Genomic DNA, 6,050 nt, shown 5'->3' with positions numbered 1-6,050 from the left:
CAGTTACTTTTTCTTGGATCATCGATGCTGTCACAATGTTATGTTGATGAGGGTACTGTGCAGTGAATATACTGAGTTCCTCTTTTCCAAGCAAGATAAGTGCCCTGTCGAGCCTGGCCAGAGTCAGGAATCATGTTCTAACATGGGCATTAATTGCAGATGGAACAGGGATGGCTCAGGGCTGCTCTGTGCATCTCTACCACATCAGCAACAGTGAAGCACAAGTGACATTCTGCAGGAAATGAAGCAGGACAGGACTCTCTCTAAACACTGTTTCCCCTTTGCTTTCTGTGTCTCTCCTAATCAGCCTCCTGGACTGAAAACAGAAGCCTTCACTGTGCACAGGGCCAAGCCCTGAGCATGCACAGTGCACATGTCCTATTGGATTACAGGGCAGAGCACACTCACGTGGCCCAGTTTGTCAGAGACTCAGCTGTGTCTCTGCAGAAAGTAAAAGGAATGAGGGGGGTATATGTGAAAGCAACCTGCGTCTGCACATTACAGTCAGAAGGCTGGAAACAGGATTCCACCTGGGGCTGTATAAGCAAGCAGATGTAAATTGAGACTTTCTGCATGGGGGAGGGGCACCTCAGGGTGATAACTCAGGACCCCAGCCTATAGGCAGGAAACTTGGTGTATCTAAAGCAGGAGACCTAAAAGTGGAGAGGACAGATCAATATTACCTGCAGGCTCACTGCATCTATAAGTGGGATGAGTTGCAGACATTGTGAATTTCCCTGAGAGCCCAGGGGATGGGAAGACGAGGTGAAATCATCTGGATACTGAAACACAAGGTAATGCAGTAGAGACCTGCTCAACACATTCCATCACATGGATGATTTAGTTGGTGTTGGTCCTACTTTGAGAGGGGATTGGACTAGATAACCTCCTAAGGTCTCTTCCAATCCTAATATTCTATGATTCTATTATTCATGAGGGAAGCAGGCTTGATCCATGATATTGTCAGGGCAAGATGATACCCTCTCATCATCAGTCCCATCACCTGTAGAGGGCAAAGGTGAAGGGCTCTCAACAAACCCATTTTGGACTCCATGCTCCCATCAAAGCTATTCACATCACAATCTGTAACTGCCATAAAAGCTTGGCAGAAAAACATGTGATCCCAGGTGGAGGGGAGAGGAGTGAAGAACGAAAAACCAGATCAAGAGAGTTGGCATCCATTTCAGAGGGCAGGAGTTTATCATCCAGGACAGTACTTCCATTGGGTTTATTGCTCTTCTCTCTGCCTAGAATTCAGGTCATGAGATGTTTCCACACTGAATTAACAATGAGCTCCCACTTTCCGCTAAATCCTTTCCTTATAGCATGCCAATAGTCCCACATGATTTCATTCCAAGGACCACTCTGTGAGAGGGAGTCCATCCCATGAATCACATGCCAGACCAATCAGCTCCTCCCCCCACCAACAATGCTCTGCCCCCCCAATCTCTCATACCTAAATACTCTACCTGGTCTCCTATTTTACTCCTTCTCCTTCAGCCTCCCCAAAGGTGACCAGATGTTCCGATTTTACAGGGACAATCCCAATTTTTGGGTCTTTTTCTTCTATAGGCTCCTATTACCCCCCACCCCCGTCCCAATTTTTCACATTTGCTGTCTGGTCACCCTAGCCTCTCCACACCTCTCCCAATACCAAGGCTTCACAATCTCGCAAGCATAATTTTCTGCTTTCTGAGGTGGTTTATCGGGACCAGAGTCAGACTGAGAACCACTACATTAGTGCAGCAGGAAGGAGGAGCTCTGCCACTTGGATTTCTGCGGCTGTTTTTACCTGGTGGGACAAAGAGAGATACAAACCAGGATCCACAGTCCCAAAATTCACAGGCTTCTATGCCTTCTCTAAGGAGAATCTCCAGTAGCTACTAGTAATATGTTTTTTATCCTGTGGGCTATCAGAGGAACCCACAGTCTAACATTCCAACCAGCAGGGGCAGTGCTGAGCACACACACCAGACAGTACAAGACTACAGGCAGGTTTCACAAGGCGTGTTGGAGACAACATTGATATTCTGTGTCACTGGCTCTGGGTCTCCCCACATCACAGCCAGCACTGTGCTGGAAGTGGAAAGATCCAACCATGGATGTAGTGGCAGGAAATCCCCTTCTAGTCATAACAAAATATTCTCCACAGCATCTGGCCCTGTGGAGGACTTTGTCAGGCAACGGTCTGTGACCAACAGAGGCAGGCCCTGTGAGAAAATGTGACGTTACTGACATAACCTGTAACCACATAGATTGTTGTTGCAACCTCTGTTATATATTTGCAGAAAATATTTTATAAAGTTTGTCGTGTAAGGTGTCTATGGAAAAGTTATGATTTGCTGATTATGATTATGCTATCTGTATATGTGTATCATTTTTGTAGTTGAAGTTATGAATATTGGCTATGTACTTGTATATCAATGTGTTTTGATTCTAAGCAGCCTCAGTGAAGCATTTGGTCAGCTTCTTGAGAAGGGACTATTCTCAGTAAGTGCCCAATCAAGAAACACTTAGCTGACAATCAATTTTGGGAAACGCCAATCCACATCTGAGCTTTTCTGGGAACGTTCAAACTAACATGTAAACAATGGCATTGGCCTGTAAAGTACTGAGTCATGCATGGACATGTGGCTTGCCCATGTAACTCCAGGCTCCATCTTGCTGCTGTGATTGTCCACAGGGCAGAGGATATAAAAGGCTGCTGCATCTCCTCCATTTTGTCTTCAATACTGCTTCTCGCTTCTGGAGGAACGTTGCTACAAACTGAAGCTCTGAACAAAGGACTGAATGACCCATCCCAGCTGTGCATGTACTCCAGAGACTTAATTTGAATCTGTACTTTATTGCATCACTGCTACAAGCCTGAACCAAGAACTTTGCCATTACTGTATGTAATTGATTCTATTTAACCAATTCTAGCTCTCATCTATATCTTTTCCATTTTATGAATAAACCTTTAGATTTTAGATTCTAAAGGATTGGTAACAGCGTGATTTGTGGGTAAGATCTAACTTATATATTGACCTGTGTCTGGGGCTTGGTCCTTTGGGATCAAGAGAACCTTTTTTCTTTTACTGGGGTATTGGTTTTCATAACCATTCATCCCCATAATGAGTGGCACTGGTTGTGATACTGGGAAACTGGAGTGTCTAAGGAAATTGCTTGTGTGATTTATGGTTAGCCAGTGGGGTAAAACCGAAGTTTTCTCTGTTTGGCTGGTTTGGTTTGCCTTGCCTTGGTATGCAAAGGAACCCCAGCCTTGGGCTGTAACTGCCGTGCTTTAAGCAATTTGTCCTGGATTGGTACTCTGAGCTGGGTCCCACCAAAGCCAGCATTGTTACAGAAGGCCAAAGTACATCAGCCCTACCAGAGTCTCCATGTGCGAGATGGATGACAACCTGGTAAGCAAAAGATGCTGATTATTGTTTTTATGATTGGTTTTCTCTTAAATTCTTTTGTTCTGAATAAATAGTACTTTGCTTCACGAGAGCTGGTTGGTCACTGAATAAACCCTGTTATTGTCCCTGAAAGAGCAAAACTGCAGGTGCTGAGCTGAAGTCAGATTGGCTGAGGTGATCACTGTGAATTACAGGAGTTTGAAGCCTAAGTCCCTGGTCTGGAGGAAGATGATTGCAGAATCCCACCTGGAGAAAGGTGACAGCTGGAGGCCTGAGACCTAAGTTCTGTGCCCTCAAGAAGGTTATGATGGGGTCAGAGGCAGAGTTAACATAAGAATTGTGACACACTCCCATTAGCTTTAATAGGTGACAGGATAAAGCTTGCAGGATCCATCATTCACTGCCTTCAGTACCTGCTCAAACTAGTTATGTTTGTATTAATCATTAAGAGAGGAGTGTTTGATGGTAGCAGCAAAAGGACAGAGACCCAAAGGCTGCATACAGGGGAGGGCAAGATGAGGGCAATGGATACGGGTGACTCATGTGCAATGTCCTGTGGAGCCATCTCACTCCTCGGTCTTTTATGAAACTTCCAGGCTTTGTGCAGCCCAATCTGTACTTAGTGAAGATGGGGTGAATGGCAGAGAAGCATCTTTTTGTGTCTGCAGATCAGTAGCACAAGCACAGACAAGCAGATTTTGAAGTGTAAATGAGGTTCCCCACAGGCTCAGGCAGACAGGGAAATAGAAGCCACAGGACACTGCCTTCCTCCCACTCTACTTGCTCAGCCAATTGTCTCTTTCAGAAGGAAGCAGTAAACTTCTCTTGTATGAACCCACCAGGATGCACAGCAGGCAGCCTAGGGAGCAGAGGAAACAGGAGAGAAATGGGAATTATTTTGCTGTATTACCAGATGTGCTGCCACTGCTGCCATTGACTGTCAAACTGAAGACTGAAATCTAGGACTGAAAAGTCTTCTGTATCTGAGTTCCAAAGACTAGTCACAGAGTTTAAGGGGAGAAGGGACCACCAAATCATCAAGGCCAGTGGTTCTCAACCCAGCGTATGTGTACCCCTGGGGATATGCAGAGTTCTCCCAGGGGGTACATCAACTGCAGTTTCCACGGTATGCATCCGATGAAGTGAGCTGTAGCTCACGAAAGCTCATGCTCAAATAAATTGGTTAGTCTCTAAGGTGCCACAAGTACTCCTTTTCTTCTATCAACTCATCTAGATATTTGCCTAGTTTTAATACAGGCTACATAAAAAGCTCTAGCAAAGTCAGTACAAACTAAAATTTCATATTGACAATTACTTGTTTATACTGCTCTATATACTATACACTGAAGTGTAAGTACAATATTTATATTTCAATTGATTTATTTTATAATTATATGGTAAAAATGAGAAAGCAAGAAATTAGTCAGTATAGTGTGCTGTGACTTTTGTATTTTTATGTCTGATTTTGTAAGCAAGTAGTTTTTAAGTCAGGTGAAACTTGGGGGTGCGGAAGACATATCAGATTCCTGAAAGGGGTACAGTAATCAGGAAAGGTTGAAAGCCACTGATCTAGGCCAACTGCCTGTATATACCACAGGCTACAAACACCACCCAGCCACACCCACACCAAGCCCAACAACCAGAATTAGACCAAAGTATTACAGCTCTCAGAAGACAAACTATTATGTGCCACAGGCAGAGAACACAAGGGACTAAGGTGTTGTCAGCAGTTGGAAATGGAATTGGTTGGAGATGGAACCTGAAAATGGAGTGGGGCTGGATGCAGTTTATGAATAAAGGACCCTATTGCTCACTGTGCTAACTTGAGAGCCTTGTTGTTACTGTATGTTCTTGTTCCCATTCCGTTAAATTCAAAGGGCAATTGGATTGTGGGAAGCGTAACAGGTAGGATCTTGAGTTAAAGCTTGGCAGCTCTACAGGCACAAACCAGTATAAGTTGAGGAGCTGGCTGGGATCCCTTCAAAGCCAAACCCTCCCCATCACCCCATCAGGAATTGCAACCAGATGGCACATCTCTGTTCAGTTCTTTATCAGTATAACCTCCAATGACAATGTCTCCTCCTCTGCACCAGCAAATTGGTGACAGTGCCAGAGCAATGCCTGGCTCCTGCAGTAAAAGCATGGTACCCCTCAATCTCCTTTGAATAATGAATCCTTTAGTGGGTTTAATACAAAACAGTGCAAAACAAAGGAAAGCCACAGAGAAGCCAAGCACACTTCACCCATCAATGGAACCATGGAATTCCCTGTCCAATACCATCCACATCTACCTACTGCTCAATGCCATGGATTATGCCATGCCTCAGTGATTATCACTTAGGACTGTAGAACACCCCACTCAGTGCCATTCACACTGCACCTTTCCTGGAGCCACAGGGCAACCTGTCCAATGCAATCCATGCCCAGTGCCCATCACTCAGGGTCACAGAGCTCCCTGCCCAACACCATTTATACCCAGTGCCTATTGCTTGCGGCCACTGACCTCCTTACCCTATACCACCCATACATGCCTGTGACTTGGAACTACCAAGCTCCCTGCCCAGTACCACCCATACTGCACTGGTTGCCCCAGTGCTCACTGCCTGGCCCCATCCACTTCACACATCACAGTGGAGCTGACACTTAGGC

This window comes from Lepidochelys kempii, chromosome 15 (genome assembly GCF_965140265.1).
Source record: "Lepidochelys kempii isolate rLepKem1 chromosome 15, rLepKem1.hap2, whole genome shotgun sequence".
Lineage (NCBI taxonomy): Eukaryota > Metazoa > Chordata > Testudines > Cheloniidae > Lepidochelys > Lepidochelys kempii.
This window is presented reverse-complemented; position numbering follows the sequence as displayed.